General features: G+C 45.1%; 1 protein-coding gene across 1 annotated transcript in view; it reads right to left on the bottom strand.

The window, feature by feature from the left end:
• Positions 1–18,244, bottom strand: part of LOC122814504 (Snf2 related CREBBP activator protein) — a 3,617,155-nt gene that overhangs the window by 3,240,937 nt on the left and 357,974 nt on the right. The gene's annotated exons all lie outside the window — the stretch shown is intronic.

Here is an 18,244-nt window from a genome sequence, read left to right as displayed (position 1 = left end):
TTTGGACAATATATCCAGTGAGGCTTTGTATAACTTGTATGATTTTGTAAATATAAATGGTTAATGTATAATAGTTTATGCTACATGGTTCCTGGTTGAGCGTTTTAGAAATTTCTCTTTTAATCAGTGGAAGTATGAAATTGGCTTTTTGCATCATTTTTTGTATCAAGGAAGTTGCTAAACATGACGCTGAATAGTGACGAGATTAGAACAAATGCTTTGTTTATGGTTCATCAACTTGTTATATAAAAAATTTTAACTTGGACACTTCCAAAATCGAGGTTTGTTTATATAAATAAATTTTTTTAGGATTAGCGAAAGCTTTTAATAAATGCAGCCATCTGTTCATATATGTTGTTCTGATTGTTTAGTGCGTTAACTATGTCTATCAGATTCATCTAACGCAAAAGTATATGTTTTTATTGAACAAACTGACTGTTGTTATTTGGACTAGGGAGATCGTAGGTGGGAGATCTCTGACTCAGAAATATTATAGTGCTCTGTGATTGTGTTAAGCTGTACATTAGAGCTGTCAGTGTTTGAGCTGTCAATTTTAGCGCTATTGCACATGACAAAGAAAAAGAAAAATGTGTTGAACACAGAGCGTTTATTGCTTTTTACTGTGCTCTATTTTAAATGAGTTTTAGCAACAGTTTTAAGCATGTATTTAGACAATTTTAGTTAAAATACAGAGTCACTTTAATATATGCAATTTATATGTTTTAGATGTTTGACAAAGATGTATTTACTTTTAATGTATGGTGTTTGATACTAGATACCTTTAAGACATGATTAATGTTTTTAATTGAGTAATAGTTAAATTATTCTGTTTTTGGCGCCAAAATTAGTATTTAAGAGTGGTGCTGTTTATTTTGTATTATGTCTGAAGAAGCGTAGTGTCAACTACGTGAAAGCGCTAACCCTTGATTAAAGAAGATTTCCGAAAAAGAAAAGAAGACTTTTTGTTTTTTAACAGAGGTATTAGTTTCCAGTGGTGTCACCTTCTGCAATTGCTTGCTATTTTCGGATTTTGGTGTGTGGAAGGTGCTTTACATATCAGTTGCAGTTTGGTTTCCTTCATTGTGATCATTTGCTTATTAGGCATAGGGGCTTGAACACGTGGCCCATGCGTCGGTTTTTTAGACACAGAAGTTGGTTTTGGCCTTGTTTTTGATGATGGCGTCGGTTTAATATACAAATCTTTAGGCCTGAAAACACCCTCAGAAGCCGGTGCCTACTCAGAGGCTCCGGACCCATCTAAGGGAGAAACATCCACTGGTTCAGTACTTGAAATGTCTCGTGGCATACCGGACTCCGAATGGGTCTCGGTAGAGGCCTGCGAATCAGAAGTAGTGGGCATCAAGGGCGCGAAAGCTCCTCACTGAGTACCGGCGACTGGCTTAGGAGAAGCTTCGTCATTGGTTTCTGACCTTGACTGTCTTTTTCTTTGCATTTTTTGTGAATTCCGGTAGTCGGATTGCTAACAGACATTTCTGGATAGTTAAATCTTGAACAAAAATATTTTGAAGCAAAAATACAGACGCTTAGTGCATTGGCTAAATTAAGTACAAAACCAACAGCAAAGCAAGTTATGGTAAGGGCCTAGGCAAGGAATACAATACAGATGAAAATCCTTAAGAGGTATTTGCTTCCCCCAAGTAATATAATTATTAACTTTTACTGACATCGGTAAGGAGCAAGAAAAAAAGTTTACCCAACGGGGTACTTAGCTTTAGGTTGAAGAATTCAGTTCTGAAACTCTAAAACAAAAATTTCAGGAGATGGCCGACTGGCACTTGCAAACTGCTTCGGGCGGCAAGAAAGACTGATTAAAATGGCGTCTGTTGCATGTTTTATACCCCTGACTACCTGACCTCATGGAAGAAGAGACAGCAACTGACCCAAGACTTTGTTATTCAGGCCGATTGAGGGCAACCTCCCAGCAGGTTAACCAAATGAAATGACTGCAACAGTGAAACACGAACAACATCCAGGAATGCAACAGTGAATACACTCTAACATCTACATTTATGCTAAGTGTACACAACTGTACTATGTTCTTAGTGTTTCACTGTTGCAGATATTACATTTGGGTAGATTCCCAAAGCTATGGTTGGGAGGAGTTTATATAGCATTAGGGCCATCTATAAGGCCCTGCAAGACAGCAGTTGCAAAGCCAGCTCCAAATTTAGAGGAAATTGGCAAATGATAATGCTTGGTGAAAATAAGTACAGAACTCCAGGTAGCAGCTTCTAGGATGTCCCTTGTAGGAACACCTCTGAGGAAAGCTGCAGAAGTAGATGCAGCCCTGGAGCAAATGCTACCAGCAGTTCAGATTTTCTTCTATGTTTAGTCCTGTCCAAGGAGAATCTAAGTTGTCAGGGAACATCCAAGGAATGCAAAATCCGTTCCCCTTTGTTCTGTGGATTGAGAAAGAAGGCTGGCAAATGAATGGACTGATTAAGAGCCACACTGGATACCATTTTGGGCATGAAGGATGGATTTGTCCTGAGTGACATCCTGTCCGCATGAAAGATTATGAAAGGCTCCACTGCCATAAGGGCCTGTAACTCAGATGTTCTTCTAGCTGAAGTGACTGCTAAAAGGAAAGCTGTTTTCCAAGAAAGAAATTAAGTCTGCAGTAACAGCTAGCTCAAAAGGAGGTAGCGTGAGTTTCTCCAATACAAAGTTAAGGTACCAGGCAGGGGTCGGAGCTCTCCTGGGTGGTCTCAAGGTACCCTCTGAGGTACTGCTTGAACAGAGGATGAGAGAAGAGGGGAGGTTCTGTGATATAATGAGCCGAAATGGCAAAGGCGTGAATTTTAATGGAGGAAAAAGACAGGCCCTTGTGAAGCATCTCAGTTAAGTATTGCAAAATCTGAGGTAAATTTGGTGCTGCTGTGCTCTTCCCTTGAGACTGGTTCCAGGCACAGAATATTTTCCATTTTTCAGCACAAGACTTTCTAGTACTAGGTCTACTTGCCTCTAAGATTACATCAATCACAGGTTTGCTGAAGGATAAGGGTGAATTTAAGTGCTTAGCCAGGCTGCAAGGTTCAATGCTGGAAGCTGAGGGTGCAGAATTTATTTCTCCTGCTGAGACAGCAAGGAAGGGGTCTGAGGCAGGTGCCATGGAGATAACTGCAACACACTGCGTAGGAGGGGGTACCAGTGTTGGTGCGGCCAGTCTGGAGCAATCAAGATCACCCTTGGTTTGTCCTGTTTAACTTATAGTAGAACTCTGGACAGCAGAGGCAGCGGGGGGGGAAGGCACAGAGATTGGTTTTTCCAGCTGAAGGACAGAGCAGCCACTTTCCAGGCTTGTTTGTGGGGAGTCCTTGTGCAAAACTTGTCCAACTGGTAGTTCTGGTGGGAGGCAAATAGATCTGTGTCTGGGCTCCCCCATTCGCTTGTCAACATGTTGAAAATCCTTGGTTCCATATTCCACTAGCGTGGGTCCATGAGGTTTCTGCTTGGTCCATCTGCCAGTATATTTAATTTTCCTGGCAGGAACTAAGCTTGTAGGTGCACTTGGTAGCTCAAGGCTCTGCTCCACAATGCCATGGCTAGTCTGCAGAGGGAGTAGGAATGTGTACCCCCTGTTTATGTACCACATAACCGTGGTGTTGTCCGTCTACCATTACTTGTCCTGGAAGAATGTAGTCCTTGAAGGCGGTCAGAGCATTCTGTACAGCTAACATTTCTTTTTGATTGATATGCAGATGCATTTGACTTGGGCTACATTTGTCATGAATGCACTTCCCTGCCAGGTGAGCCCCCCCATGCATAGTCTGATGCATCTGTTAGGGTTTGGGCGGCAGGTGGTAGTGAGAATGGTAGTCACTTGTTTTGGTGGCAGGCCTCTGCCCCCCAGAGGAACTCTAGGCGTATGCAAGGTATGATAGGAATCATTGTTTCTAGGCTGTGAGAATGCTGACTCCATAGGCTTTTTAGATACCACTGTAGTTTCCTTATATGCAGTCTTACATATGGAATTAGAATGCAGGAGGCCATGAACCCCAAGGCTTGCAGTATTTGTCTTGCAGATATAGCAGGGTTTTTGTGGCCACTTGTTTGAAATAGGTTACCAAACAAATTTGCTTGTCTGGCGTGAGGTAAGCAATCTGGGAAGTTGTATTCAAGCTTGCTCCCAGAAATGTAATTTCTTGACAGGGTACCAGTTGTGATTTCTTTTCATTTATGGTGTACCCCAGACAAGTTAAAACCCTTTTTACAAATGCCAGATGACTCAAAAGTATGCCCTGGCTTTCTGTCTGAAGTAGACAATCGTCCAGGTATGGGTATATCTGAATACTTCTTTGCCTGCAAAATGCAATAACTGGAGCCAGGCACTTTGTGAATACCCTGGGCGCAGTAGACAAGCCAAAGGGCAGTGCAGAGAACTGAATGCGTGCAGCCTGCTTTGAAGCGTAAGTATCTTCTGCAAGATTCCCTGATTGGGATGTGCAGGTATGCTTCTTTTAAATCTAGTGTTGCCAACCAGGCGTCTTTGCCTAGCATAGGAAGTAATTGGTGAAGAATCAGCATCTTGAATTTTGGAATCGCCAGAAAGGTGTTTAGATTAGACAGGTCCGGGATTGGACACCATGATTTGTCTTTTCTGGATACCAGAAAAAGTCTGGAGTAGAAACCTTGTCCCTTTTCCTCTTCTGGAACCAGTTTAATAGCCCCCATGCTTAAGAGGGAAAGTACTTGTTTTTGAGCCTCTGCCCACTGATATGGGGGCAGATCTGGCCACCTATTTGGTGTTGGCAATGGTTGGAAACAAAATCTGTATCCCTCGGACACTATATTTAAAACCCATTTGTCCTGGGTTATGAGTTCCCAGTTCTTTGCATGAAGAGCAATCTTTCCCCATAAAGGGGCGGTCAAAAGATAAGTGCTAGGGAATTTTAAAAGGAAGTCATTGAGACTGTTTACCATAGGGGGGTGTCTTATTTCCAGACTTGGAAGTGGAGCCCCCCCCCCCCCCACTGCTTAGTTCTGAGAGTCCCCTGGGACTGAAAAAGTACAGTTTTGTACCTACCATAAATGTAGATGTCCGAACTGGATAGCATCTGCAGTCATAACAAGTGGGTTGTCCTGTCGTCAGGCAGCCCTTCAGTCGGCCGGATTCCAAAGTCTGGGTCCGGCTTCGACTGATGTCGCACTCCACCCGACGTCATCTCTGTTGGTCTTCGGGTATAAAGGCATCAGCCGACGCCATTTTCCTCAGTGTTTCTTGCCCCAGATGCTAGTAGCCCTCTTGCAGGCTAAAATTTGGATAGATGCCAATGTTTCCAAATAGATAGAGGTAAACACAACAATAAGCATGTATGTACATATACACAAACAAATACACCATAAAAGACTTCCCCCCCCAACAGCTAGCTATTAGAAGGGTAAACACCCTAGGAGTACCACAGAGGGGATGGAGGGAGGGTAATCCTGACTGCAGATGCTATCCAGTTCGGACATCTACATTTATGGTAGGTACAAAACTGTACTATGTCCTTCATGGATGCATCTGCAGTCATAACAAGTGGGTAGAATACCATAGCCAACTAGGGGAGGAGGATAAAAGTAGATTATGGTGTGTTTAGGATCCCTTGCAGTACAGCAGTGGCAAACCCTGCTCGGGATCTGGAATATAGAGGCAAATTATAATGCTTGGCAAATGTATGCACGGAGGTCCAAGTAGCCGCCTCAATAATGTCTTTGGTTGCCACTCCTCGTAAGAAGGCTGTGGTAGTGGCTGTTGCCCTTGTAGAATGAGGTCTTATGTTCTGTGGAATTGGTTTTCCATGGAAGGAGTAACAGAATCGTATGCAATTTCCTATCCATTTGGAGATTGTCTGTTTGGAAATAGCTTTTCCTTCCCTTCCTGTTGCATAGGCTACAAAAAGTTGGTCAGTCTTTCTGCTATTTTTGTTCTGTCCAAGTAGTAGCGTAGCTGTCTATGTACATCCAAGGTATGCAGTATTCTTTCCCTCTGTTTTGTGGGTTGGGAAAGAAGGTAGGTAGGTGGATTGCCTGGTTTAAAGACACTCTGGATACCACCTTAGGCATAAATGTAGGATTAGTCCTCATGGACACTCTATCTTGGTGGAAGATTAGGAAGGGTTGCACTGCCATTAAGGCCTGTAGTTCTGAAACCCTCCTTGCTGAAGTAATTGCCAGTAGGAAAGCAGTTTTCCATGACAGGTGTTGTAGGTCTGCTGTTGCTGCTGGTTCAAAGGGTGCTAGTGTCAACTTTTCTAGCACAAAGTTTAAATCCCAAGCTGGTAATGGTGGTTTCCTTGGAGGTTTTACATTCTTGATTCCTCTGAGGAATTGCCTGAGCAAAGGGTGCGAAAAACAGGTGTATCAAAGCTGTATTCTGCTGAAATAGCTGATGCATGTATCTTGATGGAGGAGTAGGACAGGCCTGAATGAAGAAGTTCGCCAGATACTCCAGAATGTTAGGCATATCTATGTTTGACACATCTTTTCCTCTTTCCGTACTCCAGATGACAAACCTTTTCCATTTTCCAGCATAGTTCCTTCTTGTTGAAGGTCTGCGTGCTTCAAGAATAATGTCTAACTCTTTGGGAAAGTTCTGGAATAGCTGCTGTTATGTGATGTTCCATGCAGTCAGTTGCAAGGTTTTAGGTTTGGATGTATGATGCTGTAGTTGTTCTGCGTTAACATCAAAGGCATCAGGGAATTGTCCACATATTGTTCGAGACATGTTCCTCAGTAGTGGGTACCAGTGTTGTCTTGGCCAGTTTGGAGCTATCAGGATAATCCTTGGACGTTCTTCCTTGATTTTCAGTAGTACCTTGTGTATCAAAGGAAGAGGCGGAATGCATATGCTGTTAGGCCTTTCCAGTTGAAGAGAGCGAATCCACTTTCCATGCTAATGGGTGGAATGTCCTTGTGCAGAATTTTTGAGCTGGTGATTGAGAGGTGATGCGAATAGGTCTATCTGTGGCATTCCCCATTTCTTTGAGATGGTCTTGAAGATGTCCGGGTGAAGCTTCCATTCGTGGGCATCCAGTGGTTCTGCTTAATATGTCTGCTAGGTTATTGTCTTTCCCTGGTACAAATATTGCCTGTAACTGGATGTTGTAGCTGAGTGCCAGGGTCCACAGCTCCAAGGTCATTCTGCATAGGGGTATGAATGAGTGCCTCCCTGTTTGTTGATGTACCACATGACTGTGGTGTTGTCTGTCCTTATCATCAACTGGCCCTCTTTGAGAAATGGTTTGAACTTTTGGATTGCCAGTTTTACTGCCAGCATTTCTTTTAGGTTGATGTGCAGTTGAAGTTGATCCTGTGTCCACAATCCTTGCACGCATTTGTCCAGCATGTGGGCCCCCCATCCTAGGTCTGAAGCGTCTGTTGTGATGGTCTGGCTTGCTTGACATCTGCGAAAGGGTAGGCCTGGGTTTGACTGGCATGCCTGAGCCCACCATAGGAACTCCTGTTTTAAGCATGGAATTAGTGGGATTTCTGTTTCTAGACTGTCTGTGTTGGGACCATAAATTCTTTAGGTACCACTGTAGTTTTCTCATATGTAATCTGGCAAATGGAACCAAGATTATGCATGATGCCATGAAGCCCAAGGCCTGCAGTACTTTTCTTGCTGTTAACTTGTTCAGTTTTGTTAGTGCCAAGAAGTATAGAGGGAGTTCTTTTTGTTTTTCTGTAGTCAGGAATGCCATTTGTTTTACTGTGTCCAATTCAGCCCAAGAATGTCCTTGTTTGGGATGGTATCAGCCTTGACTTTTGTAAATTGACTGTGTATCCCAGTGCTTGTAGCAAGTAAATGACCCTTTGTAAATCTGTTGTCAGCTTGCTTTTGTTGTCCCCTTGTAGCAGGCAGTCGTCCAGGTATGGGTAAATTTGAATTCCCTGAAGTCTGCAATGGCGATTACTGATGCCAGGCATTTTGTGAATACTCTGGGCGCAGTAGATAAGCCAAAAGGCAATGCTGAGAATTGATAGTGCTCTGATCCTGCAAGAAATCTGAGGTATCTTCTGCAGATTGGTCGAATGGGGACGTGCAGGTATGCCTCCTTGAGATCTAGAGTTACCAGCCAAGACTCCTTGCCCAGCATGGGAAGAAGTTGCTGTAGGGTCAGCATTTTGAATTTTGGGACAATGATGTATGTATTTAAGGTGGACAGGTCGAGAATTGGTCTCCAACTTTTTCCTTTCTTGGAACTAGGAATAGTCTGGAGTAGAACCCCTTTCCTTGCTCTGCTGTTGGCACTCTTTCCACAGCTCTCATGTTTGCTAACTCCATTATCTGGCGTAGAGCCTCTGTTTTTTGATTTGGAGGTAGATTTGGCATTCCTCTTTTGACTGGAAAAGTGTGGAAGTGAAACCGGTAACCTTGATCTATGGTTTGTAAATTCCACTTGTCCTTTGTTATGTAGTGCCAGTTCTTTGAAAATAAGGTTAACTTTCCGCCTAGAGGAGCTGCTATTTGTTCCCTGGTAGGCGGATTTAGGGTTAAGTCACTGTGGTTGTGTTGATGTAGTGGCAGTGGCTGTGTCTGTGCCTCTGTTGTTACCTTGCCACTGTCTTCCTCTGTAGGCACCTCCTCTGGATTGGTTTCTGCCTCTGGAACGTCTATTCCTGCCCCTTTGAAATTTTGTGGAGTCAGGAAAGGACCAATTTTGGCAGGCCAGTTCCTGCTAAACCTTGGGGTTGAACCTGCAAGAAATCTTTAACAGTTTGAACAGATTTTGCCTTTTCTTCCATTTTCTTCATAACCTGCTGGGCAGATGTACCAAACAAACTTGTCTTGTCCATAGGAGCATCTAGCAACTTAGCTTTAACATGATCCGGTAAAGCTTGTTCCTTTAGCCATGCATGCCTTCTTATCACTGTGCCTGTCATGGCTGATCTAAATGAAGCCTCCAGTGCATCATAGCCACATTTTAAGGAATGGTTGCTAACCTGTTGTATGTTATTTACCATCTCTAATACATATTTCTTATCAAGAGATTCATCAGTGTTTAGTTTTTTAGTTAACTGATCCAGCATAAACTCTTGGTATTGTATCATGTGAAACTGACAGTTTAAAGCTCTAGCTGAGAGAGTAGCTGAAGTGTAGACCTTTTACCCCATCTGTCTAATGACCTTGCTTCCCTTTCAGAAGGAATAGGGTTTTAGCTATGGTCGCGCTACTGCCTTGGGGCCCTGGGATATAGTTTCTGGGTCTGCAAGTGGAGCCTTGTAAAGGTGGTGATGAGTATCTGGCACCCTGTAAAATCTGTCTGGTTTGGCAGGGGCTGGGAGTAAAGAATCTGGAGCGGAGCAAACATCATTGAAAGCATCATCCACCACAGAGAGAACACGGGGTATGGCTAAGGGCCTGTGGTGTGGGAGGTGCAGAAAAGTCCTAAGTCTTTTCTGGAGTCTGAAAAATCCTGTTGCTGCCATTGGAACTGTTCTCGCATGGCATGCAAGGTTTCCCCAAAGGAGAATTCTTCTGGTGGGGAAGCAGCTGGGATGGATTCTTCAGCATCAGAATCTTCAAAATTGGAGAAGGGAGCCTCTGGCTGGTCAGTTATGTCTGATTCATCAGCAGATTCATCAGAGGACACTGGCTCGGGGGGCTCTGCCCTAGGTCTCTTCTCTGGGGGCTGAGAGGCCCTGTCTGGGTGAGATTGAGATCCTCTAATTAAAGAAATTAAATCTTCTGCCAAAGTAAGCATTTGAGAACTAGAAGAGGGCCTGGATGTGGGTGGTTTAACAGGCACTGTTTTAGTAGTCTTGGCTGCTTTAGCCCTGGCGAAGGCCTTAATGGACATGGCTGCTGGAGGCCTAGCAGCACCACGTGCTGGGGTAGAAACATCCAAGGGGATGGTGTCTGATAAGTCAACCACCGTAGTGGGTAAATTTTGTGAAGTCGTTTCAAGAGTTGTAGCAGGGGCCTCAGTTGTAGGAATAGGTTCAGCTGTACTTTGTTCAGTTTTCTCGGTTTCGGCCGAAACCGAGACACTCGCGGTTTGCTTGACCATGGTTTCGGCCGAAACCGCGGACCGCGAGTGTCGGTCTTTATCTTTGCGTTTTTTGCTAGATTGGGTAGTCGGAGGATCCGACAGCATAATGTACGCAAAATGAGAACCGAAAAACTGTTCTGCAAACTCCGACCGACGCCTAAGCGTTCGTCTGTTGAAAGAAGCACAGGCCGAACAGGCTGCTACGTCGTGGGCTGGGCCTAAACAAGGCAGACAGTAAGAGTGGAAATCTTTATGAGGTATTTGTTTCCCACAGTTTAAACAATTGTTAACTTTTTCTGACATCGGCTGAGGCAAGAAAGAGTCCCCAACGGGGTACTTAGCTTTAGAAGTCTTCGAAGTAGTATTCGGTAGAAGTAATCTCTGGATCCGACCGACCGGCACTTGCGAACAGCTTCTGCTTCGGGCGCCACGCGGCAAGAAAGACTGAGGAAAATGGCGTCGGCTGATGCCTTTATACCCGAAGACCAACAGAGATGACGTCGGGTGGAGTGCGACATCAGCCGAAGCCAGACCCAGACTTTGGAATCCGGCCGACTGAAGGGCTGCCTGACGACAGGACAACCCACTTGTTGACTGCAGATGCATCCATGAAGGACATCTGGGGGTTTTGCTGTGTCGGTTTGGCTTGAGAAAACCTGGAAGAGACTGGAAAGGACCAATTCTTAGTAGGCCAGTGCCTACTAAATCCAGGCGGTTGCACTTGTAAAAATCTTTAACAGTTTGCATAGATTTAGCTTTATCTTTCATCTTAAGAACTTCTTCAGCCTTGTTGCCAAACAGGTGGTCCTGATTTAAAGGAGCATCCAACAATTTAGCTTTAACATGATCAGGCAAAGATTGCTCCTTAAGCCAAGCATGCCTTCCAAGCACAGACCCAGTAACAGCAGCCCTGCAAGAGGCACCTAAAGAATCAAAACCACATTGTAAAGTATGTTTTCCAACTTGTTCAGCAGAATGCATTAAGTCCTGTAAATCTATTTTCCACAGTCAGAAATCAACATCATATTCTGTTTAAGCAGTCCAATAACATGTTGCTGATATTTTAACATATGAAATTGACAGTTTCAAGACTCTGACTGCCAAGGTTGCAGAAGTATAAACCTTTTTACCGCATCTATCCAGCGCCCTGGAGTCTCTATCAGAAGGGGTAGGATTTTTAGCAGTAGAAGCCTTAATGCCCTTGGGCCCCTGAGAAATAGTCTCTGGATCTGCAACAGGATTTTTGAAAAGGAACTTGTGGGACTCGGGAACCCTGTAGTATCTGTCAGGTTTACTAGGAGCAGGAAGCAGGGAATCAGGGGCCAAACTGGATTCTGATAAATCATCATCAACATTGTCTAGTACAGGAGGTATAGCCAAAGGCGTATGCTGAGGTAGAAGATGGAAATCTCTAAGCCTCTTTTTTGAATCAGAAAATTCCTGGCTTTCCCAGTGAAAATGCTCCCTTAAAGTATGTAAAGTTTCCCCGAAAGAAAAGTCCTCAGGAGGGGAATCAAAGGGAACATAATCCTCTGCATCAGAATCCTCATCAGTAGGTATGGACAAATCTAGGTCATCAGAAGTCAGAAGAAACAGAATCCTGATCAGAAGGTTCAAAATCAAGCTCAGACCTAGGCCTCTTAGGGGGGGGGTTTGACTACCTTTGATTAGAGTTATTAGATCTTCAGCCATTTTTATCATTTGTTTTTTTAGGCATAGGGGCTTGAGCATGTGGTGTGGGCGTCGTCTTTTTAGACATGGATCGGGAAAGTCTGCAGGCCTGAATACACCCTCAGAAGCCGGTGCCTGCACAGCGGCTCCAGACCCATCCAAAGTAGACACATCCGCAAGTTCCATAGTTGAAGACTCTCACGGCATACTGGACTCCGAATGGGTCTCAGCAGAGGCCTGAAGTAGCGGGCATCAGGGGCTGCGAAAGCACCTCACTGAGTACAGGCGAACTGGCGACTGGCTTAGAAGCGTCATCGGCAGTTTTGGACCTCGGCGGCCTGTCTGTCTTTGCGTTTTTTCGGAATCCTGGTAGTCGGATGGCTAACCGACATTTCAGGATAATTAAACCGAGAAGCGAAATATTTAGACAAAAATATACAGACGGATAGTGCGCTGATTAAATAAGGCACACAACAGCAAGGTACGTCGTGGTCAGGGCATAGGCAAGGAATACAGTACTAATTAAAATCTTTATGGGGTATTTGTTTTCCACAAGTAATGCAATTAACTTTTACTGACATTAGAAAGGAGCAAGAAAGTTTCCCCAATGGGGTACTTACCTTTATTTGAAGACTTCGGTTCTGAAACTCTAAAACGAAAATTTCAGGAGTCAGCTGACCGGCACTTGCGAACTGCTTCTGCTTCGGGCACCGCATGGCAATAAAGACTGATGTAATGGCGTCGGCTGCATGGTTTATACCCCTGACGACCCGACGTCATGGAAGAAGGGACAGCAACCGACGCAGGACCCAAGACTTTGTTAATCAGGCCGAATGAGGTCTACCTACAAGCAGATAACCCAAATGTAATGACTGCAACAGTGAAACAAGAACATCTGTGTTGGTGTCTAACCCCTTGAAAAAGGCTCCAGAAAAAGCCATTGCTCTGGTGGAGTGGGCTTTGACATTGCCCTGTAAGGTCTTTCCATGGTGTAAGTAGCAGAAGGTCTATTTGCTCGCAGCTTTCCCCAGGGCTCTGGCATGGAAGGAGACAAACAGTTGGTCAGATTACCTAAAAGGTTTGGTTTTATGAAGATAAAACCCAAGTTGTCTGTGGACGCCCAGGAAATGAAGTACTCTCCATCTCTCTATGGATTAGGGAAGAAGGTTGGAGAGTGGATGGCCTGGTTCAAGGATAGGTCATTCACTACTATGGGAGTGAATGATGGATTAGTCCTGAGAGTCACCCTGTCCAGGTGGAAGATTAGAATTGGTGGTATAAGCCATAAGAGCTTGCAATTCTGGGACCCTTCTGGCTGAGGACAGGGATTCCAATAAAACAGTTTTCCAAGTGCAAAATTTCAAGGGAGCTTTGTCTGCTGGCTCAAAGGGGCTAGTGTGAGTTTTTCCAATACACAGAAAAGGTCCCAGATGGGAAGGGAGGGTTTTCAGGGTGGTCTCAAGTGCAGTTTCCCTTTGAGGAATAGTTTAGCCGGGTGTCTGGATGCAAGGGGAGTCTCCAGAGGAAGGCAGGAAGAGATAGCAGACAAATGTGCTTTCACAGATGAGTACGACAGCCCTGTCTGCACAAGTTCACAGAGGTAAAACAGGATTTTTCCAATGGGTCCAACTGTCTTTTGTGACACCAAATAGAAAACTTTTTCCATTTAGAGGCAGGATTTACTTGCGTTAGGTTTCCTGGTCTCATGCAGGACAATGAGCATTTCCTCACTGTATAGGTGTCTGAATGGGATCACAATCCTATCAGTCACAGGGTGAGGTGCAAGGATTTCCACTGTGGGTGTATCAGAGTCCCATTGTTCTGTGTGATCAGGTCCACTGAAGGGGGTAACTTGTAGTGATTGCCCTTGGACATGTGAAGAGGGAACCAGTGCTGTCTTGGCCAGTAAGTGTCACCAACAAGATTTTGGAAGAGTCCTGCTGAATTTCTCAGCAGGACCCTTTGCATCAATGGGAAGGGGGGAAATGCATACAGGAATTTTCCCTTCCAGGTCATTGAAAAGGCATCTGTCGCTAATGCCTTGGTCTGGTGTCCCGGTGCAGTAGCCAGGAGGCTGCCTATTTATGGAGGAGGCAAACAGGTCTATCTCTGCAATACCCCACTTGTGGACTATAGTCAGGAAGACATCTCTCGTGGTTGTCTGAGGTGGTTCTGCTTAGGTAATCTGCTTGGTTGTTGTGCAGGGATGGATGCTGCTTGGAGGGTGATCCCCTGTGCAGTAGCCAGTCCCCACACCTGTAGAGCTCGTCTGCATAAAAGGTAGGATTTGGTCCCTCCCTGCTTATTGAGATACCACAGGACTGTGGTGTCGTCTTTGAATATCTTTAGAAGGTCCTGCTCTAGGTATAACTGGAAAGCCTGTACAGCCAGAAGAATGGCCCACATTTCCCTCGTACTTCTGTGATCTTGCCTGAGTGTTTGTCCACAAACCTGGTACCGTCCTAGTCTGCAGAGTCACTCCCCAGCCAAGGTCTGAGGCATCTGTGTACATGGTTTGGGAGGGAGAGGGTGCTTGCAGAGGCAGACCTGGGTTTTGGACTACCTGAGCCACCCACCATCTCAGCTCCTGATGTAGGCAAGGGAGCAATGGGATCCTGAACTCCAGTGGGTGGGAGTGTTGTGTCCACACAGACGGGAGGAACCACTGTTTCCTCATGTGCATCCTTGCTAGGGGCAACATGGGGATGGTAGCTGCCATGTACAATAGAAGTCTGAGATTGCCTGTTCTGTTGATTCTATAGCAGAAATTAGGTGGTTTTGATGGGATACCACCTTTTCTGCTGGAAGGCCTTCATGAGGTCTGTTCTGATTCTGCAACCCAGAAAGACAATATCCTGTGTAGGGTTGAGGTGGGATTTTGGAAAATTGATCAAGAACCCTAGACACTGGAGAATGACCAAAAGGTCCTGGAATGGCTTTAAATGGCTTCCCTGTCTTTTGCCTGGACTAGGAGGTTGTCTAGGTAAGGGAATATCTGAGTTCCTGTTTCACTGCAGAAGGCGATGACCGGAGTGAGGCATGTTTTGAAAATCCTGAGTACAGCAGAAAGCCCAAAGGGTAGGCACATAACTGAAAGTGATATGGGCCTGCCAGGAACCTCAGGTATTTTCTGAAGGCAGGCTTTATAGGTATGTGAAGGTAAGCATCCTTTATGTCCAAGGTTATCATGAACCCTTATGAAAGGATGAGAGGAAAGAGTGGGCAGAGAGAGCATCCTAAAAGTACGGACCTTTAGGAAGGGGCTGAGGAGAGAGGTCTAGAATTGGCCTCCATGGATCTTCCTTTCTGGGTACCAAAAAGGATTCTGGAATAGAATCCTTTCCTTTTTGCCTGTGCCAAAACTGGCTCTATGGTGCCCTGAAGAAGTAGGGTTTGTAGAACCTGATGAAGGAAGGGTAGCTGATTAGGGGGAGGCTGTGGGATGCCAATCCTTAATGGGGGCGTGGATCCAGGACATGAAGTAGCCATCCTGTAGGATGGACAGGACCCATTTGTCTGTGGTAATGAGTGACCATGCAGGGAAACAGTGAGACTGGTACAAAGGGGGGTGGCTGAAATTTTGACAGGCAATCAGACACTATCTGCCCTAGCAAGAAAGGGAGGCCTTTTGCTGGAAGACTGAGATAGCCTAGTCTGAGGAGGCTGTCTTGTAGCGGGTCTTTCGACCGGGGAGCAATAGGCCTGGAGGATTTCCTGATAAAATTGAGTCTTGAATGGGTAGTTCCTCTGGAACTTGGGAACAGTTCAGACCAGGATGTGTTTCAAGTCCTGTACTTCCTTACCTTTTTGTCATAAAGATTTGAAAAGGTCAGCCACTTTTCCACCAAAAAGTGCTTAGTGGTCCAAAGGTATGTCCAGGAGTTTGGTCCTGAAGTCATCTGGGAGAGGCTGTAGTCGTAGTCATGAGCATCATCTTCATACAGAAGCTGATGCAGCTGACATGGTTGAGGCTTCAGCTGCATCACAGCTAGCCCTCAGGGAGTGTCTATTCACTTGAGAGAGGAGTGCTTTTTTCCCACTTTTCTGAGATTTAAAGAAGTTCAGTTACAGGCTTGCTGTTCTTGAACTGTTTGTAAGTTTCTGTGAGGCCATTTTTTGCTTGGGCTAAAGGAAAGTCTCTCTGTTGATCAGTGGCAGTGAAAAACATTGAGCAGCCTGCCTGCCCCTGTGGGAGAGGTTACTGACTTGAAACTGTAGTTTTATTGGCCATTTTGGGTCAATTCCAAAACTCCATCTTCCTCTCTTAAACCCTCTTTTGCACGGTTTTGAGCATAGCGCAATAACGGGCAGCGCCGCCTAAATGGGTTTAAACTATTCCTGGCTCCACAAAGTCTGCTCTTCACTTTTTCTCTTAGAACTGCTCTATCTCTCAATTTAAACACCATATTCTCATTCTAAGGCCCTTCAATGGTCCATTTAAGTAATCCTACAAGTTAGCACTATTAAACCATAAGCACTACTTAGTCTTATACTCTCTACGATTACCCTGTCCTCTATTGGTCCGTCTTAAATTCAGTTTCCCTGTTACTCTAGCATGTCCAAAGGTCAGTAAATAGTTTCCTCTCCAGTCCAGCTGGTGAATCTGGGAATTTTGAGGCAATGTTACAACTATCTCATGTACACATACAACCCTCTCCTCTTCCAAACAGGTTCAAATATATGTGAGAGATGCAACTATTTAGCCAAACTGGAGGCTGAGCTCTCTCATCTCAAAACTGGTGTAACCAGTCAGGAAGAGAAGGTAACCTCACACAACACAATTCCAGTATCACATAGTCCCACCGCATCAGCGAACCAAACACATAAATACACAAAAACATACTCAGAGGCTCTAAATAAAAATCTACCTAAGCAACAGAGACCTCCAAAGCAGACATCCAAGCAAACGCTACCTCAAAACAAAACACACACAACACATAACCCACAAAGTCAGTGTGCCAAGCAGCCACAGCCCTTAAGGCTGAATAACACACCTGATACTCTTGTTATAGGTGACTCTATTGTCAAACACACTGATGTCCCACTCACCAGGCTGAATAAAGAGAAGGTCACGGAGAGCTGCCTGTCGGGTGCTAGGATCCGCCACAACGCAAGCACTCAGGTCACTCCAAAGCAAATACAAATATGACTCCGTCATTGTACATGCTGGTGTGAATGACCTGAGACGTACCTCCCTGGACTACATGAAAAGAGACAGAGGAGCTCTCTGATCATGTAGCCCAGGCTGGTATGACCCTGACCTTGAGCAGCATCTTACCCTCACCTAGAATGATGCCACAGTACAAAGACAAAATGACCGATTTTAACAACTGGCTAAAATTTTGGTGTCATTCAAAGGGGATCCAGTGTCTGTCAGCCTGGGATGACATGCTCGACAAGCCATGCTGCTTCGCTAGGGATGGCTTGCACCTGTCACCACTGGGCTTTCGGATATTAGCAAAGGCTCTTGCCACCCCCATAGTGCCTTTTTTAGGCAAGGCTCAAAAGTCAAACCCACCCCCATAGACAGCACAAGGAACAAGAAACTAAGGGTAATGCTGCTAAACGCCAGAAGTCTTAACCTCAAGATGCACGCACTCGAAGCTCTCCTCAGTATGGAGAATATAGATAGATATCTGTGCAGTGACAGAAACCTGGTTCAAGGCTCCAGAGAGCACCCCAGCACTAGCAGGCTATACCTCGTATCATGCTTTTCGGCCCCAAAACCCGGACCGAACCGCAAAAGGAGGGGGAGTTTCCATATTTATCAAGGATATCCACACCTCCAGGTTAGTGGCATTGCACGAAGTATCGGAGACCATCCATGTGCAACTAACAGTGGGCAAGACTGCTTTTCAGTTTATAGCATCCTACAGACCACCCTCTCAAAGTCAAGAATCCCATTCGGCCTTCCTGAAAACATTGGAGAACATGAAGATCTCTCCGAACACCATTATATTGGGCGACTACCCAAACATTGACTGGGAGCACTACTCAAGCCCCAGTACCTTAGCCCAAAGATTCCTGGAAATTATAAACTCAAATGCTATGGAACAACTAGTCACCACTCCCACAAGAGGGGACAACATACTAGACTTGATCATCACCAACATGGGGACTCTATGCTCCACACCAGAAGTATATCCCTCATTGGTAAGATCAGACCATAAATTAATTTCACTGGATGTCCACATCCCGACCCCACCCCCAGCCCAGAAAACCACAGTGAAAAACTTCTCAAAAGCGAACTTCTCACTTCTCAAAACCAAAGTGAAATCCTTCAAGGCCCCAGGGCCAGTGGAAACTACAGCCCAAAAGTACAGTTTTGTACCTACCATAAATGTAGATGTCCGATAGACATGCAACTGCAGTCATAACATGTGGGTTGTCCTGCCTCAGGCAGCCCTCGGTCGGCCGGATTCCAAAGTCTGGGTCCGACGTCGGCTGTCGCATTTCTCTCCGACGTCAGAGCGGCTGGAGTATATAAGCATCAGCCGACGCCATTTTCTTCAGTGTTTCTTGCCCCAGATGCCAGGTGCCCTCCAAGGAAGGCTGTAATCAAATTGGAAGACAAA

Source organism: Protopterus annectens, chromosome 10.part0 (genome assembly GCF_019279795.1).
Source record: "Protopterus annectens isolate FY-2018-M chromosome 10.part0, PAN1.0, whole genome shotgun sequence".
Taxonomy (NCBI): Eukaryota; Metazoa; Chordata; order Ceratodontiformes; family Protopteridae; genus Protopterus; species Protopterus annectens.
This window is presented reverse-complemented; position numbering and strand designations above follow the sequence as displayed.